Here is a 22,717-nt window from a genome sequence, read left to right on the forward strand (position 1 = left end):
CCAGCTTACGGTGATCCTGGGGTCCTGGGATCGAGGCCCACATCGGGCTCCCTGCATGGAACCTGCTTCTCCCTCTGCCTGTGTCTCTGCCTGTGTGTGTGTGTGTGTGTGTGTGTGTGTGTGTGTGTGTCTCATGAATAAATAAATAAAATCTTTTAAAAATAAAAATAAATAAAAAATGGGTCCTTCCCAGATAGTTTGAGATCACTATCCTAGGCTAGTTTAGCTGCATCCAGGTCAGAGAGGCACAACTAAAAATTTTCTGGCCTGGTAGTTTTATGACCTTAGGTGAGTAGCTAAGTCTCAGTGACCTCTTCCTGTGGGCTGTTCGGAGGGTTAGAGATAATGAATATATCTAAAGCACTTAGCACAGTGCCTGACAATACTAGAAGTTATTGGAAGCCCATCACGGAACAGTTCTTAACAAAATTATCTTCCAGTTGGCTGTTGAAGAATACACAGAATCATGGAGCGTGGTGAGAGCATCTTTTTGTTCAGGCTCATGTATCATATTCTAACCAAACTAGAGTGCATGGAGTGACGGAGATTTGAGTAACTTCCATAAGCTGTACAACATGAGTAAGGGGACTTATTGTCTGTGGCACCTACAGAGCCAAACTCTGGTTAGCAGACTTCCTCTCAACATCCTCTTCTTCTTGCCTCCTCTCTCATATTCCCCTTCCCCATAGTCCTTTTCTCTATTCCTTCCCCCAACAGATGCCAAGTGCTTTTTATTTCTTAAAAGCATAGTCATTTTTTGTTCCTGATGGAGGGTAAGGAGGGGAGAGGGTGGAAATTTCTGGCCACTTTGGTCTTGCCTCCTATTCAAGCATCTAAAAATAACCAGATCATTCATACTGGGCCAATTAATCACCTGCTAGCATCACTCCCATGTCCTTGTCGTGCTAAAAGCGTATCTCTCTGTCCCTTTTTGAGTTACTTTACAAAAAACCCCTTTCCTTATCTTCACCTTGGTGGGTACAATTATCATTATTCCTAGGGGCATTGTTATGTGATGGTCAAATACAGGTGCTTTGAAGCCAGCAATTTTGAGTTCTGACTCTGCTACTTGTTAGTTGTATGGCTTAAGGAAAAAAGTTACTTTAAAAAAAAATCATAATTACTATTAGAAGTGACACAAATGTGAGCCCTAATCTTGCCAAAAGTGTTTAACCTGAATCTAATCAAGCCACCAGCACTAACTTCTAGTTTATAGGAAATAAAGAGAAGAAAATTTGGCAACACTGTGAGGAAGCAGTCAGACAAAGAAAAGAAAAAGACGGGAAGATTATTTTTGATTAAGAGTAAGGGATTGAAGAGACATAACATCCAAAAGTATTATATGATCCTTGATTGGATCCTGGTTAGAAAAAGGCAATTGCAAAAGATATTTTGATTCAACTGGAGAAGCTGGAATATCGACTGTGTGTTAGATGATAATTTGGAATTATTACTTTTTTACATACCTTATGTAGAAAAATGTTGTTATTCTTAAAAGATGTATGATTAAATTTTTAGGGATGAAGTGTCATGATATCTGCAACTTATTTTTAAAGGATTCAGCAAAAATGCAATACATATATAGATAAAGCAAATATGGTCAAATATTAACAACCACTGAATCTGGGTGGAAGGTATACAGATGGCCACTGTATGATAGTTTTTTTTTGTTTTGTTTTATTTATGGTTTATGAATGGGAGGCAGATTTATTGAGGTATGACTTATGTAGAGTAAACTCGAACATTTTAAAATGTATATACTATAAAGTTTTATGAATTTTGACAAATACGTGCAATCATGTAACTACCATCACATTCCAGATCTAGAATATTTCTATCACCCTCAAAATTCTCTCTTACTTGTTTATGCTCATCCCGTCATCCTAGCCCCGACCCTCGGCACCCCTGATCCAGTCTGCATCTTTGTAGTTTTGCGTTTTCTAGAATGTCATATGAATACCTTCGAGTCTGCTTCTTTAACTTAGAGCAATAGTTTCCTGGTTTTGCTGTCATAAAGTACCACAAAGTAGGTGGCTTAAAACAATGGACATTTATTATCTCCCAGTTCTGGATGCCAGAAGTCCAAATTCAAGGTGTCAGAAGGGCCATGCTCTCTGGATACCTTTGAAGAAGAATCTGTATACCTTTCTCTTAGCTTCTGGCATCATCAGCTATTCTCGGCATTGCACATCTTGCAGCTGCATGACTCCAGTTTCACCTTTGTCATCCCATGGTGTTCTCTCTGGGTGTTGCCTCTGTCATTGCATGGTTTCTCCCTGTGTTTCTCTTATAAGGACACCAGTCAGTTGGAGCAAGGATTCACTCTATTCTAGTCTCTTTTTTTTTAAGATTTTATTTATTTATTCACAAGAGACACAGAGAGAGAGAGGCAGAGACACAGGCAGAGGGAGGAGAAGTAGACTCCATGCAGGGAGCCCTATGTGGGACTCGATCCCAGGACCCTGTGATCACGCCTTGAGCCAAAGGCAGACGCTCAACTGCTGAGCCACCCAGGCAGCCCACACTCTATTCTAGTCTTAATTAATTATTTGTAATGACCCTGTTTCTAAATAAGTTCACGGGGGGATCCCTGGGTGGCTCAGCGGTTTGACGCCTGCCTTTGGCCCAGGGCGCCATCCTGGGCTCCTGGGATCGAGTCCCACGTCGGGCTCCCTGCATGGAGCCTGCTTCTCCCTCTGCCTGTGTCTCTGCCTCTCGCTCTCTCTCTCATAAATAAATAAATAAATCTTAAAAAAAAAAAAAAAGTTCACGGTTTGAAGTGTTTAGGGGTTAGGACTTAATATTTTTTGGTAGGGAGACATGATGGAGCCCATGACCTAGCATAATATGTTTGAGATCCATCCATGTTTCCCCATGCCTTCCCATGTTTTTAGTGATTTGTACCATTTTATTGCTATGTAGTATCCCATTGTATGGATGTACAACAATGCTTATCTCTTTATCCACTGAAGGACATTTGGTTGTTTAAAGTTTTAGACAATTATGAATAAAGCCACTATAAATATTTGCATGTGGATTTTTGTGGGAACACAAATTTTCACTTCTCTTGGGCAAATATAGAGGAGTGGGATGTTTAATTCTTCTGTAAGAGACTGCCAAACTTTTCCAAAATGTGGGTACTATTTTCCATTCCCATCAGCAACCTATGAGAGTTTCTGTTCTCCACATTTTCAGCAACACTTGGTGTTGTTAGTTTTTCTGATTTCTGATCAGAAATTTCCATGCATGTAACATGGTATCTCATATTGTGTTTTAATTTGCATTTCCCTAATGACTTAAGATGTTCAGCATCTTTTCACATGTTCATTTGCCATTTGTATACATTCTTTGGAAAAGCGTCTGTTCAAATCTTTTGCCCATTTTTATTAGGGTATTTATCATCTTACTGAGATGTGTGAGTTCTTTATATATTCTGGGTGCAAGTCCTCTATCAGATGAAAGTATTTTCTCTCAGTTGGTGGCTTTTGTCTTTTTCTTAGCAGTGTCTTTTAAGGAGTAGAAGTTTTTAATTTTGGTGAAGTCCAGTTTATTTTTATGGATTCTTTTCATTGTCATTGTACATGTTTTTCAACTCTTCTGTGGGTTTAGAATTTTTCTTTCCCTTTTTTTTTTTTTTGGCTGCTGAAGAAATGAAACTTTTTATAATAAAAAGTTGGAAGAAAAGGGAAGGCAGAGACAGCTTTTTTAAAAAGCAAATAGTTATTAAAAGGCAAACAGTAACAAAAAGATAAAGTTCTTTTTTTACTTTCAAAGTTTGCTCCTTTTCACCCTTCAGTCCTCCATAGATGCATCCCTCCCTTTCAAATCCTCTGTTTCTTCTTCAACTTCTTTTTTTTTTTTTAAGGTTTATTTGAGAGAGAGAGAGAGAGCAGGAGTGTGGTGGGGAGGGACAGAGGGAGAGGGAGTCTTAAGCAGACTCCTTGCTGAGCATGGAGCCCTAAAGGGCTCAATCTCATGACCCTGAGATCATGACCTGAGGTGAAACCAAGAGTCCAATGCTTGACTGACTGTACCACCCAGGTGCCCCTCTTCTTCAGTTTCTTATTTCATCAATTCTGAGAGTTAGAAAGAGAGGGTAGAATGCTTCTAGAACATATTAGAGTTCATGACAGGGAGCTCTGGACCTGTCCCTGGAAATATCCCTGAGGCTAGAGTGGTAATGACCCGGACTAGTCAGCCTCAGCAACTAAGGTTCATTTGGGCTATAAAATAATTACTCAGTTCTCATTAAAAGTAAACTCTGAGGGACGCTTGAGCGGCTGCCTTGGGCTCAGGGCCTGATTCTGGGATCTGGGATTGAGTCCTGTGTTGGGCTCCCTCCGAGGAGCCTGCTTCTCCCTCTGCCTCTGTCTCTGCCTCTCTCTTTCTGTGTCTCTCATGAATAAGTAAATTTAAAAAAAAATTTTTTTTAAAGTAAACTTTGAGATTGCCAAGGGATGGTCAACTCTGTTGGTCTCTGGGGTCTGACTGGTGCTCTCTCAGCCATTATCCCAACCTCAGGCAATTGCTAGGCCTCTTTGCCTCAGCCAGACCTGGTGAGAAACTTGTTGAAGCTGCAGAATCTGTGACCTGAGAAGTAGCCCTCAATAGCAACTAGTAACTATTCATCTTGTTGTATGCAGAAGTCCTCCAAAAAAGAGGATGAGCAATGGGAATTCCAACCTCTGAGCCAGCTTTCTCTACACCTGCTTCCCACTTATCTTCCTGCTGTACATATCTGCTGTACACATCTCTTCTAGAGAGAAATCTATCATGTCCTATTCACAGTCTGTTGGCCTCTTCCTCAGGTCACCACCTCTATAATCCTCTGGAGTTGGTTCCACAGGATAATAAAAATCTAGGACAGAGTCCCTGTCAGGTGTTTCCAATGTAGTAACCCAGGTAGAGAAAGACCTAAGACATTTTTTGGACTCTATGTCATGATCCTCTGATTTCTCTTGTTTTCCCTGCTGCTACACTTATTCTGTCAAAAAGAAAAATGGAAATAGATGGAAGGTTAACTTAGTCTGGGTCCTAATTTTCTGATTTCTGGCCTGAGCCTACATCAGAAGTCCTGGGTTGGCCCTGTAATAAATTCGATTCTTGATGGTCTTTGGAAGACATCAACCTACCTAAAACTATTTTGAGTTAACCCCAACACTGTCTCTAAAGTAGTCCAAAGGTAGGCCTCTTCCCAGGAGAAGGTGCCTCTCTTTATCAAGGCCACAGCTCACCTTGAAGCCTGCTGGCTGCCTTCAGTACATGGGTGATAAACAGATGGAAAGGTTCTCCGATCACCTCCTAGTGGTTTTGTGTGTCACTGGCTTCCCAAAGTTTTTGCTTCGCAAATTAGTCACGTTCTATCTCATGCCTACTTTAGCCATATTGGAGTTTCCCTGTGGCTCGTGTTCTCTCTTCTTTAGTCAGCTTCAGGTACTTCCCCAGCAAGGCCAATTCCTGATCCCACAGCACCTCTGAGTACAGCCAATCTCTACCTCACTATTGGTACATGGATACTGCTCCCATTTGAACAGCTGCCATTGGTAAAGCACTTTTAGGAAGCACCATTAGACACATGCTTAATGCTCCCCCTAACCTTGTGAAATAGATACCATTATTCTCATTTTTCAGGCAAAGAATCTGAGGCTCAAAGAGGTAAGGTGACTTATCCCTGATTACACAGCCAGTTTTGAGAGGGACAAAATTAGGATTCTGACCCCCCCCCCCAAAAGAAAAGGATTCAGACCTAAGACCTTCTGGGACACCTGGGTGGCTCAGTGACTGAGTATCTACCTTTGGCTCAGGACATGATCCTCAGGTCCTGGGTTCGAGTCCCACATTGGGCTCCCAGGGGGGAGCCTGCTTCTCCCTCTGCCTGTGTCTCTGCCTCTCTCTCTGTGTCTCTTATGAATAAATAAAATCTTTTAAACAAACAAACAAACAAACAAACCCAAGCCCTTCTAAGGAAAGTAAGATTTATGTCTGTCATTGTTTTTATGAAATGTCCACCTATTTGGAGCAGAAAACTGAGTGGTAGAGGGACAGGAATGGCAGAGGGGCTTCTACTATATACAAGTCTGTGAACCATGTTATTGTATTATCCATTTAAACAAACAGAAAAGCTTGTCCCTGCCTTACTTCTTTATCCTGTCAGTGCCCAGCCTAATAAGGTGCTCAGCTGAGTTCATCAAGCCAATAGGCTTCTGGAATTGGTAGTATTTTTGGTTTAAAATTCAAGTACTGGTTTCAGTCTTCTATCATGAATCCACTTTATATCACCTAACACATCCAATCTCTTTTAGGAAAATAAAAAGATCTGTTTTCCTGGTCAAGGCAGACCAACCCCCAGTGGTCTGGACAGTGCACCTCAGCCAGCCTACCAGGTTGCAGAGACAGTAGGGAGACAATAGCACTTCCAGTGTTGGTCTTGGCCACGGCCACTGGGGATGGGATGATCTATTGTTGGAGAAGCTGAGAATTCTTTGGCAAGCTGGGGGATTTTCCCCTCTATCAGATTCTTGATCATATCAAGAATCAAGCTTGAGGGGTTGGGACTTCCAGGATGGAAAGAGTAAGAATGAGTAAGGAGCTCAGCAGACCTCTCCCCAGCAAACAACTTGGTAAAAATTAAAGTCTCTGGAAATTGTCCTAAGGGCATACTATAAATGAAGAAACATTCATCCAAGAAAATCTACTAATTCTCAGTAAGAACAGAAAAAGGCTATGGCACTTGAGACATGGACAAGCTCCTTTACTCCTTCTCCTAGCTTTGGGTTCTAGAAGTTCTACTTCAGGCATTATGCTGCATACAAGTACAGCCAAGAAGGCAGGGGCTTCTCCCCAGAATCTCTCAGTCTGGGATCACAGTTTAATCCCAGGAGGGTCAGGCTGCCAGTTTTCTCACCCCTCCTACATCTCCTTGTTGCAAAAGCTCCACAGCAGGCAAGCACAGATAAGAGGACCGGGCCTCCCTTCCCCCACTTGGTCTTCACTCATAGAAACTGGATCATTCATACATTGCTGGAAGGAATGTAAAATGATACAGACAATCTGGGAATCGGTTTGGCAGTTTCTTAAAAACCTAAACATACAACTACCAAACAACCCAGCAATTGCAATCCTGGGCATTTATCCCAGAGAAATGAAGACATATGTTCAAACCAAAACCTGTACACATATGTTTATAGCAGCTTCATTTGTAATAGCTCAAAACTGGAAACAACCCAAATGTCCTTCAACAGGTGAATGGTTAAGCAAACTGGTACATCCATACAAGGGAATATTCCTTAGCAATAAAATGAAACAAACTATTGATTATGCAACAATCTGGATGAATCTCCAGAGAATTATACTGAGTGGAGAAAAAAAAAAAAAACAATCCCAAAAGGTTATATACTGTATTGTTTCATTTATATAACGTTCTTGACCAAATTACAGAAGTGAAGGACAGATTAGTGGTTGCCAGGGGTATGGAGGGGTAGGGGCAGGAGGGTGTGGCTATGAAAGGGGACATGAAGGTTCATAGAAGTAATGGAAATGTTCTGTATCTTGACTGTGTCAATGTCAATATCCTCATTGTGACAATATAGTACAGTTTTGCAAGATGTTACATGGGGAAAACTGAGTAAAGGATATATAGGATCTCTCTAATTCTTCAGCTATATGCAAATCTACAATTACTTCAAAACAAAAAGCTTAATTTCTTAAAAATTAGAAAAGATTTGAATAGACATTTGTCCAAAGAAGATAAACAGATAGCTAGTAAGTACATGAAAAGATGCTCAACATCATGAGTCATTAAGGAAATGCAAATCAAAACCACAGTGAGATAGGATAGCCATAACCAAAGCCAGACAATAACAAATGTTGGGGAGGACACAGAGAAACTGGAACTTTATACATTGGTGGGAATGTAAAATGGTACAGTCACTTTTGAAAACAGCTCAGCAGTTTTTCAAAATCATAAACTTAGAGTTATCATGTGGCCCAGTAACTCTATTCCTAGGACTATAGACAAGAGAAATTAAAAATATACATTCACCAAAAACTATTTTTCAACAATAAAAAGGAGTGATTGATACGTGCCACAGCATGAATGAACCTTGAAAAAATACAAAGTACAAGGAGCCAGTCATAAAGGACCACCTCATACATTTAAATTTATTACATTTACAATTATATTTATATGAAATGTCCAGAACAGGCAAATTTATAGACAAAGTAGATTAGTGGTTGCTTATAGGCAGTCTGTTGTGACTGCTAGTGGGGGGAGGATTTCTTGGGGAGAAAATGGAAATGTCTAAAATTAACTATGGTGATGGTTGCACAAACCTGTGAATGAATGTTCACTTTTACACTTCAAATGGGTCAATAGTATAGTAGGTGAATTATATCTCAATATATCTTTGTAAAAAGCAGAAGCAAGCTTGAGCCCAAGCTATCTCTTTTGCACTATTAAAAAAAAAAGTTTTATTTGAAAAAAAATTTAAAGTTACAGAAAAGTTGCAAGACTCACTGATTACTGAAATTTTGCCTATTTTTAAGATCAAATTTCATCATTAGCTCTGGATTGGTGTATTCACTCTTTTTTTGTAGCATTTGATATCAGATTGAGTTGCTTACTCTTTAAGAGTAGTTCTCATTTGGGGCATTTGGCAATGTTTGGAGACATTGCCACCAAGTCATCTAGTGAGTACAGGCCCAGGATAGACATCCTACAGTGCACAGAGCAGCACTCCCAACAAAAACATATCTGGGGACGTCTGGCTGGCTCAGTCTGTAGAGTGTGCAACTCTTGATCTTGGGGTTGTGAGCTCAAGCCTCATGTTAGGTGTATAGATTACTTAAAAATAAAACCTTAAAAAACACAACTTTATCTTGACTAAAATGCTAACAGTACCAAGATTGGGAAACTTGCTGTACTCTTAGTGTATTTATCAAAAAGAGAAATAATATTATAGTCTAGTCAAAATAGTCTGGGAATTTTACTCTCCAATTAGGGTTTTGGAGCATAGAGTTTGTGTATCTCATATGGTTTATTTATTAGTCTTTCAGTTGGTTCTCCCACCATAAACATTTGCCTGTTGCCTAAGAGGGCAGGAGCCAGACATAAAGTGCTACAGCATCTAAGCAGCACTATAAACTAATGGGCACTTAAGTATTAGGAAAAAATGATAAGGCTGCAGCTGGGAAGTCAGGTGGCAGCATTAACATGGCCCGGGGGGTGGGGGGTGGAGGCGGCGGCAGTAAAGTCAGTAGCTTGGGAGATCTGGTCAAAGTTTGAGGTAGCCCTGTCATGGCACTGGGATCAGCCACAACCACAAGCTTAAAGAATCCAAGAGGTCATTTCAAACGTATCATCTTGCTGCTGTGTTTCCCTCATGAGATGGGGGCCTGGTGGCCATTCCCAGAGGCTGAGTGGTTGAGCAGGTGACTGCATGCTAGACTATCCCTATGTGCAACTAGCCAAGGCTTTTCAGGGGATGTGGCTCTCCCAGTTTCACATGATGGGTCTGTGCAGGGGTGCTATTATCTCCAGAGAAGATGGGAACCACAAAGGGAATCAGATCTTCTGAAAGGCCTTTGCTGAGAAAGTTAAAGCTTTTACCCACCATTAAATAGATATATGTGCCGTGATAGGACCTTGGTGTGTATGTGAAGGGGGCTGGTCATGAACTCTGGAATCTATTATTTCTGGATATACCTAGAATGTCTAAGAAGAGTCTCCTGTGCAAATAGGGCACTCAGTAATTTTTAGTAAATATTTGAACCTGTATTATGTTCCAGGCATTGTATGAGGCACATTCGTGGACAAAAGAGACAGGTCCCTAACCTCAGGTAGCATACATTAACAGGAGTATCTCAATGTATAATTATTTATCAGTTGATTTTTCTCTCTGAGAAGCTGGTTTCATCACATCTTTGCAAGTTATCATCAGAAAGTTTTTGAAAAAAAAAAAAGAAAAAAAAAGAAAAAAAAGAAAGTTTTTGAGATGAATAATGCTTGTCTGTAGGAGCAACAAAGGGACCATCTGTTCAGTGTTCTAGAAGGATTAAGAGCCATCATCAGCTGGAGTCATAGACTACTGGAAAATCTTTCTTAAGATGTTTATTTAAGTGGATAAGCCACTAAAAGCTCAGTAATTGAAGAAAGAAGTAGTGAAATGGAAAATATGGGCATATAAACCGAACCTAAAAATTTGAAGACATCATATGGGAAATTCAAATGACGGCTTTCTAAGAGTATCATTGCATCTGAGCATTAGAGGCTAAGAGCATTCTTGAAAGCAAAATATAATTGTTGTGGATGATAAATACGAATTTGGCCATATCTATTGTTTCTGCTCCTTTGTAACTAGTTTTGGTTCTGTTGGTCCTTTTTGTTGTTCTATGTAGGAAAATATTTTAATTTTTAAATTTCTTAAAAGCTTTTTTGGAATAGGGTGGGGTATAAATAAATATTTTTTAGCAAAATCAGAGCAGAGTATAGACAATAGATGTCCCCTGTGGTGAAGGTCAGGAAGGGCAAGGGTGGAGAAAGGTATGCCAGGAAGGACAGAATGTCCCGATAGCATTATGCCTCTATGAGATCCTGAGCATAGGGTTCTGCGTCATTTCAGACAAAATTGACCTTTATCTAAAGCATTTTTTTTTTTTTTAGAGAAATGGAAACAGAGAGAGGGAAGAGGGGCAGAGAGAGGGAGAGAATCTTAACTAGGCTCCATGCCCAGCATGGAACCCCATGTGGGGCTCCATCTCACACCTGGGCTGAAATCAAGAGTCACATGCTTAACTGACTGAGCCACACAGGTGCCCCCAAGGAATTACTTTTTTTTAAAGCTAAATATTTTGGGGGTGCCTGGGTGGCTCGGTTGACTGGGTGTCTTTGGCTCAGGTCATGATCTCTGGAATGGAGGCCTGCATCTGGCTCCCTGCTCAGTGGTAGGAGTCTGCTTCTCCCTCTCTGTCTGCCCCCCACCCCTGCTTGTGCTTGCTCTCTCTAAAATAAACAAATAAAATCTTTTTTAAAAAGCTAAATATGGGGGGATCCCTGGGTGGCGCAGCGGTTTGGCGCCTGCCTTTGGCCCAGGGCGCGATCCTGGAGACCCGGGATCGAGTCCCACGTCGGGCTCCCGGTGCATGGAGCCTGCTTCTCCCTCTGCCTTTGTCTCTGCCTCTCTCTCTCTCTGTGTGTGTGACTATCATAAATAAATAAAAATTAAAAAAAAATTTAAAAAAAGCTAAATATGGGGCAGCCTGGGTGGCTCAGCGGTTTAGCGCTTGCCTTCAGCCCAGGGCGTGATCCTGGAGACTGGGATCAAGTCCCACGTCGGGCTCCCTGCATGGAGCCTGCTCCTCCCTCTGCCTGTGTCTCTGCCTCTCTCTCTCTCTCTCTGTCTCTCATGAATAAATAAATAAATAATCTTTAAAAAAAAATAAAAAGCCAAATATTTTTGATATATCAAGGCCCTCTACTCCTTAGATAACAGATTCAATTACCGTACAGTTACTGAACTGAACATGATTTAATGCATATTTACAACTCTCAGTAAATGGAACTTAATGCCCTAGGCTTAATACAATAGACAGAAGCTGAGGAAAATGAGAACTTGGATGATAATCTAGGACTCTTCTTTAACAGAATCTACTAGAAAAAGATAGGAAACTCTCTCAGGTTGAAAATCAGTTTCATTTTGCAACAGGTGGGCCTTTGTTAGCTTTGTCCTATTTCTTTGCAAAACACAAGCAGAATCTGAACCTCTTTTTGGAGACCCAGGGAGTAAATGCCATTCCTTTTACCTGGAGTTTCAAACAGCCGACATTTAGCCTCTGCTGGATCCAGACTAGATCCAGTAATTTCCTTCCCTTACCCTTCCACAGAATTGTTGGGGTTTTATCTGTTTGTTTGTTTTTGTTTTTGTTTGGTTTTTTTTTCCCTTCTGAACTCCATAGAGATTTGCCTGACACAGGTTCCTGTTAGGGATTCAGGGTTTATCACCCAACACACATCATTACTGGTGAGCTCATAGGGCTTGTCGGAATGACTGGGAAGAAACCGGCATCATCTCATGCTCTAGTCTAGCTTCTCCGGTCCCTTGCACGTAAACTAGGTTTCCTCCACACTCAAAGAGCCTAACTTGGAGCCGAGCACACAGGAAACATTAGCCTGTAGGTACTGGCTCAATTGTTTTAAGATATTTATGGCTTTCCAAAAGAAAGTATGTACACATCTATCAGAATGGCTGACACAAAATTAGTGATAACACCAAATGCTGGCAAGGATGTGGGAAAACTAAATCACTTATACATCACTGGTGAGAATGTAAAACGGCACAGCCATTTTGGAAACCAGTTTGGCAGTTTCTTATAAACCTAAACTTGCACTTACCATATGACCCAGCCATTGCACTCCTTCAATATTTATCCTAGAGTAATAAAAACCTATCCTTACACAAAAACTTATTAATGAATACTAATAGCAGTTTTATTCATAATAGCCAAAAAGCAAAAATAACCCAAATGTCCTTCAACCAGGTGAGTGGTTAAATAAACTACATCATTAAATCTACATCATGGAATACTATGGAACAATTGAAAAGGAACAGACTAATGAGACACAGAACAACTTGATGGGTTTCTTTTTTTTTTTTTAATATTTTATTTATTTATTCATGAGCGACACAGAGAGAGAGAGAGGCAGAGACACAGGCAGAATGAGAAGCAGGCTCCCCGCAAGGAACCCTATGTGGGACTTGATCCCGAACTCTAGGATCAAGCCCTGAGTCGAAGCCAGGTGCTCAAGCGCTGAACCACTCAGGCATCTCTCAAGGAAATTATACTAAGTCCAAATAAAAGCCCATCCAAAAAGATACATACTGAATGATTAAACTTATATAACATTCTTAAAATAACTAGTTTTAGAAATGGAGAACAGATTAGTATTCGCTAGTGATTAAGAATGTAGGGAAGAGGTGCTGGATGCAAATGGATATGACTATAAAAGGAAACAAAGGAGATCTTTGTGTTTTTTTTTTTTTTTTTAACTCTTTTGTATCTTGACTGTGGTAGTGGATATATAAACCTATTCATGAGATTAAACTGTATAAACACATACACAAACAAATGAGTAAAAGTTTAAAAAAATCTGAGTAAGAGTTCTGGATGTATTAATGTCAATATTCTGGTTGTAATATTGTTTTGCAAGCTGTTAGCACTGGGGTAGACTGGCTAAACAATACATGGATCTCTCTGTATCCCTTAAAACTGCATGTGAATCTATAATAAAATTTAGTCATTTATGATAAAAACTCGGAAACTAGGAATAGAGGGAGATTTCCCCAATCTGGCAAAGAGCACCTGCAAAAGACCTACATCTGATATCATACTTAATAGTGAGAAACTGGATAATTTCCTCCTATGACTGGGGACAAGGCAAGGATGTCCTCTCTCACCCCTCCTATTCAACACTGTACTGAAATTCATTGCTGGTGCTTTAAGACAAGAGAAGGAAATAAAAGGTATATAGATTAGACGGGAAGAAATAAAACTATTCACAGATGACAAGAAAATCCCAAAGAACCAACCAAAACCCCTCTGAAACTAATGAGTATACAAAGTCACAGGACACAAGATTAATATCAAAAAGTCAGTTGCTTTTCTATATACCAGCAATGAACTAAATCATACTGGAATTTAAAATTTCAAAGAACGATTCTGTTTATAATAGCACCAAATAAATGAAATACTTAGGTATCTATGTGTCTATTCTTTGAGCAATACCATGTTGTCTTGATTACTGAAGGTTTATAGTAAGTCTTAAAATCGGGCAGTGTGAGTCTTCCAATTTTTTTTTCAGTATTGTGTTGGCTATTCTAGGTCCTTTGCCTTTACATATAAACTCTAGAAACAGTTTGTCATATCTACAAAATAATTTGCTGAGATTTTTATTTTGTATATACATATTTTTAAAGATTTTATTTATTTATTTGAGAGAGAGAGAGTGTGTGTGTGAGCATGAGCAGTGGTGAGGAGCAGAGGGAGAGGGAGAAGCAGATTCTCCCCTGCCTGTGCCTCTCTCTCTCTCAAAATAAAGAAATAATCTTAAAAACAAAACAACCCAAAACCGGGAAGTCTGAGTAATAGAGCCAAAAGGAGCCTAAGGAGACATAACTGGAAAACATCATATAGAGTATCCTAGATAGCATCCAGATATAGAAAAATGACATAGAGGAAAACTGAGGCAATCTAAAGTATGAACTTTAGTTAATAAGAATGTATCAAGATTGGCCCATTAATCATGACAAATGTACCATACTAATGAGAGATGCTAATGGCAGGAGAAACTGAGTGTGGAGTGTATAAGAACACTCTGTACTATCTAAATAATAAGTCTGTAAATCTAAGACTATTCTAAAAATAAAAATGCATTTTTTAAGATTTTATTTATTTATTTGACAGAGAGAGAGAGAGAGAAAGAGCACACACAGAGAGAACAGTAGGCAGAGAGAGAGGGAGAAGCAGGCTCCCTGCCAAGCAGGAGAGAGATGTGGGCCTCCATCCCAGGACGCTGGGGTCATGACCTGAGCCGAAGGCAGAAGCTTGACTGACTGAGCCACCCATACACCCCTAAAAATTCATTTTAGAATAAAAGGAATAGATGTGTTCCCTCTCCCACTCCCAGAGAGAGTTCTGGTACACCTGTGTCTGGGCTAGCGACACCCACACTCCTTGGCTTTTCAGTTTTCCCCCTTTACCTCCACCCTCTGCAGTGCTTAATCAGAGGGCTTAGTGCTGAGACTGTCTGATTATCTAAACCCACCAGGAAAATGGTGGAAAATTCACTATCACCATTGCCAGAAAGAGTGATTTATAGCTTTGCTCTTGAGCTCCCAGTTTGGCTCTATACTGTATCTTGTATGGGCGCTTTTTTTTTTTTTAAGGTTTTATTGATTTACTTGAAATGGAAAGAGCGAACGGGAAAGCATGAGCAGGGAGGCGAAGGAGAGGGAGAACAGACTTCCCGCTGAGCAGGGGGACCAATGCAGGCCTCCATCCCAGGACCTGGAGATCATGGCCCGAGCCGAAGGCAGATGCTCAACTGACTGAGCCTCCCAGGTGCCCCCTGTGTGGGCTTTTATTCCTGAATCTTGACTAGACTCCTTAGGCTTAACCTTTTGGCCTCAGAAATATTGGGCATTTGCATTGCCCGCTTATGTTCTCCAGTAATCAGCTGTGTACTTTTATTTACGTGATGAGTACCTCTCCACTCGACTCCCTTTGTACGGGCACAGATAATTGTGCAGAAAAGCAACAGCAGAAGCAATACCAAGAGGCCATCCCAGCGTTAAGAGAGATTGCTATTAGTGACATATACCAAATACTCCTTTTTGCAGCCAAAGAACTTTATAACAAAAACTGAATTGTATGGAGACGTACTAACACCAAGCATTTATTTGTGATCTGTGATATAATAATTTTGACCATAATTATTTTGACTATCTTTTATTCATACCCAGTATCAAGATGTTTAAAAAAAAGTAAGTTGAATTTCTCCTAGAGTAAGTTCTATTATAAATGTTCTTAAATATTAGTTATTAAAGGAAAGAATAAACAAAATGCTGCATTACTAAAGAAAAATTAAAATAAATAAAGAGAATGAACTATTGATAATGTAACAACTTGGGTAGACCCTAATGGAATTATGCTGGGTTAAAAAAGCCAACTCAAAAGGCTATATTTATGTATTATGTAGCAACTTAAATTAGGAATAACAAAATTATTGAGATAGAGAACAGATTAGTGGTTGGCAGGGGCTAGGGATGGGGGAGAAGCAGGGAATGAGTAAAACAGGTAGCAGGAAGGACACTTGTGATAATGAAACAGTTTTTTATCTTGATTGTGGTGATATTTACGTGAATCTACACATGAGATAAAATTGCAGAGAACTGCATGCACACACATGCACAAGGGCATGTACAACTGGTGAATTCTAGATAAGCTTTGTGCATCATACTAATGTCATTTTCCTGGTTGTGACACAGTATGTAGTCATATAGGATGTTACCACTGGGGGAATCTGAGTAAACTGTAAATGGAATCTCTCATTACATATTTAAAGGCATGAGCTGCTGCTTTTATTTGTTCTTTTTTTATTGCCATATAATTCATATCCCATATAATTCACCCCTTTGAGGTGTACGATTCAATGGACTTCAGGATATGCACAGTCCCATTGAGTATATTGGTCACATATATGTAACCATTACCACTAATTCTAGAACACTTCCATCACCACAAAAGAAACCCTATCCTCAGGAGTAGTCAGTCCCCATTTTCCCCTCCTTTATCCTCTAGAAACTACTAATCTATTTTCTGTCCCTGTGGGTTTGCCTATTCTTGATATTTCACTTACACGGAATCAATACAAGATGTATTCTTTTGTGTCTGGCCTCTTTCACCTAACACGTTCTCAAGATTCAACAAAATTGTAGTAGGGATGAGTTTTACATTCCCTTCTGTGATTGAATAATACTCCTTCATAGAGATACACCACATTTGGTTAATCCATTCATTATTTAGTGGACATCTAACTTGTTTCTGCTTTTTTACTATGATGAATAATGTTGCGATAAACATTTTTGTACAGGCTTTTCTGAACATATGTTTTAAATTTTCTTGAGCATAGGCACCCATGAGTGGAATTTGGGGGTCATATGATAACTCTCTTTAACTTTTTGAAAAACTGACACAGTTTTCCAAGATGCCGCACCATTTTGCATTCCCACCATCAGTGTATGAGATCTCACTTTCTCCACATCCTCACTAACATGTTATTGCGTGTCTTTTTTTAAATCTTTTTTATTATATCTATCCAAGTGAGTATGAAGTGGTATCTCATTGTGATTTTGTTTTATAAACTATTTACTTATTTAAGAGAGAGAGAGATTGAGCATGAGCAGGGGAAGGGGCAGAGAGAGAGAGAATCCCAACTAGACTCCCCACTGAGCACAGAGCCCTACGTGGGGCTCAATCCCACCACCCAGAGATCATGACCTGAGCTGAAACCAAGAGGAGGATGCCCAACTGACTGAGCCACCTACGTGCCCCTGATTTTCTATTTCTTAGTGACTCAATTTCGGGAGCTTTTGTCTTTCTAGGAATTTATCTATAGCATCTATGTTATCTCTTGTTGGTATACAATTGTTCTTAGTTTTTACTTATAGTCCCTTTTATTTTTGTAAAGTTGATAGTAACCTCTCTTTATTGATTTTAGTAATTTGAGTCTTCTTTCCTTTTATCTTCATCAGTCTAGTTAAAGATTCATCAATTTTATTGAATTTTTCAAAGAACCAACTTTTGGGTTTGTTGATTTTCTCTATTGTTTTTCCATTCTCTTTCATTTGTTTCCTCTCTAATCTTTTTTTTTTTCTTTCCTTCCTCTTGCCTTGGATTTAGTTTGTTCTTCTTTCTTTAGTTATTTTAGGTGGGAAGTTAGGTTGTTGATGTAAGATACTTTTCTTCTTTTTAAACACAGGCATTTATGGCTCTGTATATTTTTTTTGTGATTTCATGTAAACCCATTATAACTTCAAAATAAAAAATTTAAGAAAAATGTGCTTATACTATGCCAAGGGAGCTGTGTATGGTGATGACTTGGCCATTGCACCTGTCCTCAAGGAGGTTAGTCTAGTGGAGCAAGGTAAGACAGAATGATCTGGAAGAATGAGGGGATGGCTGCTTGCTGCAGAAATAAGAGAAAACACTGAAGCATATCCAGGAAAACCCCACAAAGGTGCATTTGAGGGCTTGTATGTATCGAGGAGCCATGTTTCTATCATGGGAGTTCCATTCTCAGGCCAGTCCCTGATGAGGTTGTCACTTATTTCTTCTCAGATCCTCAGGGACCACAGGTAAGCCATTTGGGGCAGGGATGGAAATGCACTCTGATTAAGGCTAATACTCCCAGGGGAGTGCTTTTCTCTGCAGCTCAGAACTCTTAAAGATACCCCTACCTCCTACCAAGTCATTCGAAATATTAAAAATGTGCCTATTGACTTCCTTTATAAAAGATAGCAAGAATGGTGTTTAAACAGGAAGGGAAAGCTAGAAAATTTGTTGGGGTTACTACTAATAAAAACATCTTTTTAAAGATTTTATTTATTTATTCATGAGAGACAGAGAGACAGAGAGAGGCAGAGGGAGAAGCAGGCTCCATGCAGGGAGCCTGATGTGGGACTTGATCCTGGGTCTCCAGGATCAGGCCCTGGGCCGAAGGCAGGTGCTAAACCGCTGAGCCATCCAGGGATCCCCCTAATAAAAACATTTCAAAGAATTCCCATATACCCTCAACGAACTTCCTCAACTCTACCAAATATTAACACTTTGCTTTGGGTTTCTAACACTTCTTTAAATGTTTATTTTAAAATCTTTCTGGGATCCCTGGGTGGCGCAGCGGTTTGGCGCCTGCCTTTGGCCCAGGGCGCGATCCTGGAGACCCAGGATCGAATCCCACGTCAGGCTCCCGGTGCATGGAGCCTGCTTCTCCCTCTGCCTGTGTCTCTGCCTCTCTCTCTCTCTCTCTCTCTCTCTCTCTCTGTATGACTATCATAAATAAATTTTTAAAAAATTAAAAAAATAAAATAAAATAAAATCTTTTTGATTGGACAACACACGTTCTTTTAGTTTATAAAGCGAAATAGTATAAAGGGGTACACACAGGTGAAAAGTCTTGTTCTTGCTTCTGTCCTTTCTTTTTTCTTTCTTCCTGTCTTTTTGGGAGATCTAATTGACTTTATTGATTCATGAATTGGGCAGCATCCCATCTAGCAAGTGGAAGGAGCCCATCGCCTCTGCCCTTTCTACCTCATCCCTCTCATGCCTCACAAACACTTACAAAAGATCATCTGTATTTTTCATTATGCAAACATAAACAAAATATTTTCATACCTCCTCCTTTTCTCCCCCTTCCTGCCCCCAAAAGCTAACATCCTATGCACACTGTTCTGGACTTTGCATTTATCATTTAACACCGTAGCCTAGAAAGATTTCCAAATCAGAGCATAGTAATGCTTTAAAAAAAAAAGAAGAAGAAGAAGAACTTCGGTATTTGTTGTATCTCAGCCCACTGCCCTCCAGCATCACCTCACACGTTGCTCGTGCTCCCTCTCTTTCCTGTCTAACCTCAATTGTTTGAATCCCAAATTCCCCACGCGTAGTTCTTTCTCTGTGCTAACAAGCTCAGGGCTTATCCAGACCCCAGGCCGTGTGACTGGAGCAAAGCCACAAACCCCCTGTGCCATCAAGGCCACAGGGACACATTCAGGAGCGACGGCAACAGGGTGATGATTGCCTTAGCATGAGCGACACCCCAAAGAGATCACTCTGGGCCAAGGAGAAGAGATGATCTGGAACTAGGCCTTGTTGCCAAGCAACCCCAGAGGGGATGAAATTAACTCAGTCTGTTTTTCATGTAACTGCATCTCAAACGAAAGCTGAGGCCAGAGTTGATCCCATGCAAAATTAATAATTACCACATGATTCTTTCTTTCAGATGGCTGTTGCCAAAAGATGGGGGAGGGGGACTAAGGCAACCAGTATACCCCTTTTTTAAAGGGGTAAGGGAGGGGCAAAAAAGAACAAATAAGTGCAGATCCCGTGTTTTTCCATTTGAGTCCTAGGTAGGAAATCAGTCCTTTCTGTCTTAGACCGCTGTTGAATCTCCCTGGTAGGAAACCTGCTTGAAAAGCAGATCCCAGGTAGACAAGATAATATGCACCAAAGAACCGAGGGAAGATATTTTTTCTAGAGGTGAGAAAAAGCTTTGGATCATATGAGATCCTTTTGGTCTCCTTTTTAGAAAAATTTAAATGTACTTTTCCCATTAGTATGTTCAGAGAGGATAAATTGCCATAAAAATAAAAATAGCCCTTCTGCTTCCACCTACTTAACCCAGCACCAAAGGCTGAAAGAGGAGCACAGCTTGATATGCTCAATAATCCTTGCTTTTTAAGGGCTTTTCAAATTTAAAAGGCAAAAATGACATGGAAAAGTAGATCTCTCCTGTTTCTGCTGCATTAATTTGGGTAAATTAACGAGCAATGGCCTTCTCGCCAACAAGGCCTTTGATGATTGTTTTGTAGTTGTGCAATAAAATGTAATTCAAAACAAAGCTTGTTTAGCCAAAGAGTTTATCTGAGAAGGAAAGTTTTTTGCCTCCGACCCGGGGAGGGCAGCTACCAGCCGTCTTCCTCCCTGAGCATCCATGCGGGGCATTCGCCAGCGTGGGGACAGGACACTCCTCGGCTGCGGTGGCCTCTCACCATCTCCACCTGACGTCAAGACCACTTGAGCAAACCTCCTCCTGCCCAGCGTGCCCGTGAAGCCATGAGTACTTGCTGATAGAGAGGAGCAGAATGTACTGGTCCAGAGAGAAAACCAGATAGCAAAATACACTTGATTTCTGGAAACCGTCCGTCAGGGTCTCAGCAGGGAATAGACGCTCAGAGGCCACGTTCAAGATTGGAGGCTTTGAGGAGCTTTTCATAAAGGGGTTATTTAGCAAGGTTGGGGGGAAACCACAAAGGGTTGGTATTACCTGGGGCTGCTCACACCGGACTGGGAGCCAAGCCTGGAGAGTGAGAAAATTGGCAGGCAAAGGGGTGGGGTAGAGAGGGCCCCCCTTGGGGGGAGGGAAGCCTATATCACTTGCCACCTTCCCTCTGATTTCTGGCAATGGTTCCCCACTTGGCGGAACCCCACTGGAAGCCAGGGAACTGAGAAACCCTGGAGCATAGCAACTACAGGTCAGCGTCGGGGGCAGCGGGCAGGCCTAGCGGGTGGCCTGGCGTCGTGCGCTCTTCCAGCCCTTGCTGCTGCCAGCTCTGCGGGCACCGGGCACCGGCGGGAGGCCCAGCAGGGAGCAAGGCAGCCCCTGGGTGCCACGGTCCCTCCGGCCTGGCAGGCCTACGCAAGCCAGCGACGGCCTCGGCCCTCAGTGCTGAAGACCATGAGCCCGCAGCCTGCACCGTGGGCGTTGCCTCCTCCTGCGCTCTCCCCTCTCGGTCGGGGATCCAGGTGCTCTTCCTCCGTCCGCTCTCCTTTAAATCAGTGCAGAGGGGCACCTGGCTGGCTCAGTTGGTGGGACAGGCGACTCTTGAGCTCAGAGTTGTGAGTTTGAGTCCTACATTGGGTGTAGAGGTTACTCCAAAATGAAATCTTTCATAAATAAATACATTTTCAGACAAGCAAGGAAAGTAAGAAAAGATTCTCTTGTTACTATAGCCCCTGGCAGAGTGTATGAGTAGGTGTGCGTTAAGGCCTGGGTATTAGAAGGGGGAACCCAGAAAAAAAGCAGATAACTGGGCCTAAGGAAAGGTAGGGACAGAGGCAAAGCCAGGTCCCAGGAGCTTCTCCGCGGGGGATGGCCTTTAAGGACCAGCTCCTATCCATGCGTCTGCCCTGCCTCTCCTCTAGGTGCACCCGGACTCTAGCTCGTATTCCTATAGGTTTGGCCCAGCTCATCTTTCTCTGCCGGCCCACTGAGGCCACTGCATAGGCTATGGGGGGTGGCCTTTGGGCTGACCCACTGGGCCCAGCCTAATAGCGGCCATTCCTGGACATGGAACAGCTTGGTGCTACCTCTCTGAGCAGAGCACTCCAGGTGGGGTGGTCTCCCCTTACGGGAGACACTGGGTATGGTGGAGGCCCCTACAAACTCCTAGAGGTCAGGGATCTGGGTCTTGCATTGGTTTTCCATAGCACATGGCACTGTTTCTTTTATTTTTTTTATTTTTATTTTTAAAGATTGTATTTATTTATTCATGAGAGACACACAGAGAGAGGCAGAGACATAGGGAGAGGGAGAAGTGGGCTCCATGAAGGGAGCCGGATGTGGGACTCCATCCCAGGACCCTGAGATCATGCTCTGAGCCAAAGGCAGACGCTCAACCGCTGAGCCACCCAGTCGTCCCGGCACTGTTTCTTTTAAGTCAGCCAGTCAGTATTTACTGTGTAGACTGCGCCAAATAACTCCGAAGTGGCAGCTAGCCACCTCCACTACATCTGTTCTTGGGAATCTTAAAGCACAAAGACATTTGACATTTGTCAAGAAGGACTTTGTTGACACTCAGGCAGAGAAGCCAACCTGTGCCGGGCCGATGAATAGACACGCTGGCGAAGTGCGCATCCTGTTGGGGACAAAGGCTCTCTTTCTCCCGAAATGCCTCCCAGTGGTACATGGGCCAAGCCAGGGTTAGGCTCAGTTCCTCGTACGAAGAAATGTCTGAGCGCAGCCTGAGAGCAGGTGAGGCACTGCCTTCCTGCTCTGGTCACCCTCCTATTCCATTCCAGCCATATGGGCTTATTGACGTTGTACAGAGACTGACATCATCGATTCTTCCCAGAACAGAGCTGGCCCTCCTGATGGTGAGCGTGGTACGCAGTGCTTGCATCACAGGGGTCCCCTTCCTGAGTGTTTCAGGAATAGAATTCCTTCGGTTGATCATTGGCGATAGGAGCTTGAGTAAAAGCAGCTGGCAGAGATGTTTTTGAGTTCTCCTACACTTCCGGCCCGGACACTTCGAGGCAGACAACAACTGCTTCCCTTGCGGGGACAGCTGCCACTTTCCACATGGCATAGCTTCCTAAGCTGCATTTACCAATTCTTGGGACATTTGCTTACCCGGAGGCTCAGCTGGATAACAACTTGAAACAGCAGGGT

The 22,717-nt window shown here is 41.7% G+C and overlaps 1 protein-coding gene and 1 pseudogene across 1 annotated transcript in view; both read left to right on the forward strand.

Moving 5' to 3' along the window:
- Positions 1 to 22,717, forward strand: part of B3GNT2 (UDP-GlcNAc:betaGal beta-1,3-N-acetylglucosaminyltransferase 2) — a 244,507-nt gene that overhangs the window by 178,211 nt on the left and 43,579 nt on the right. The window lies entirely within an intron of this gene.
- Positions 14,826 to 15,507, forward strand: LOC112915354 (phosphatidylinositol N-acetylglucosaminyltransferase subunit P-like; annotated as a pseudogene).

This window comes from Vulpes vulpes, chromosome 16 (assembly GCF_048418805.1).
Source record: "Vulpes vulpes isolate BD-2025 chromosome 16, VulVul3, whole genome shotgun sequence".
Lineage (NCBI taxonomy): Eukaryota > Metazoa > Chordata > Mammalia > Carnivora > Canidae > Vulpes > Vulpes vulpes.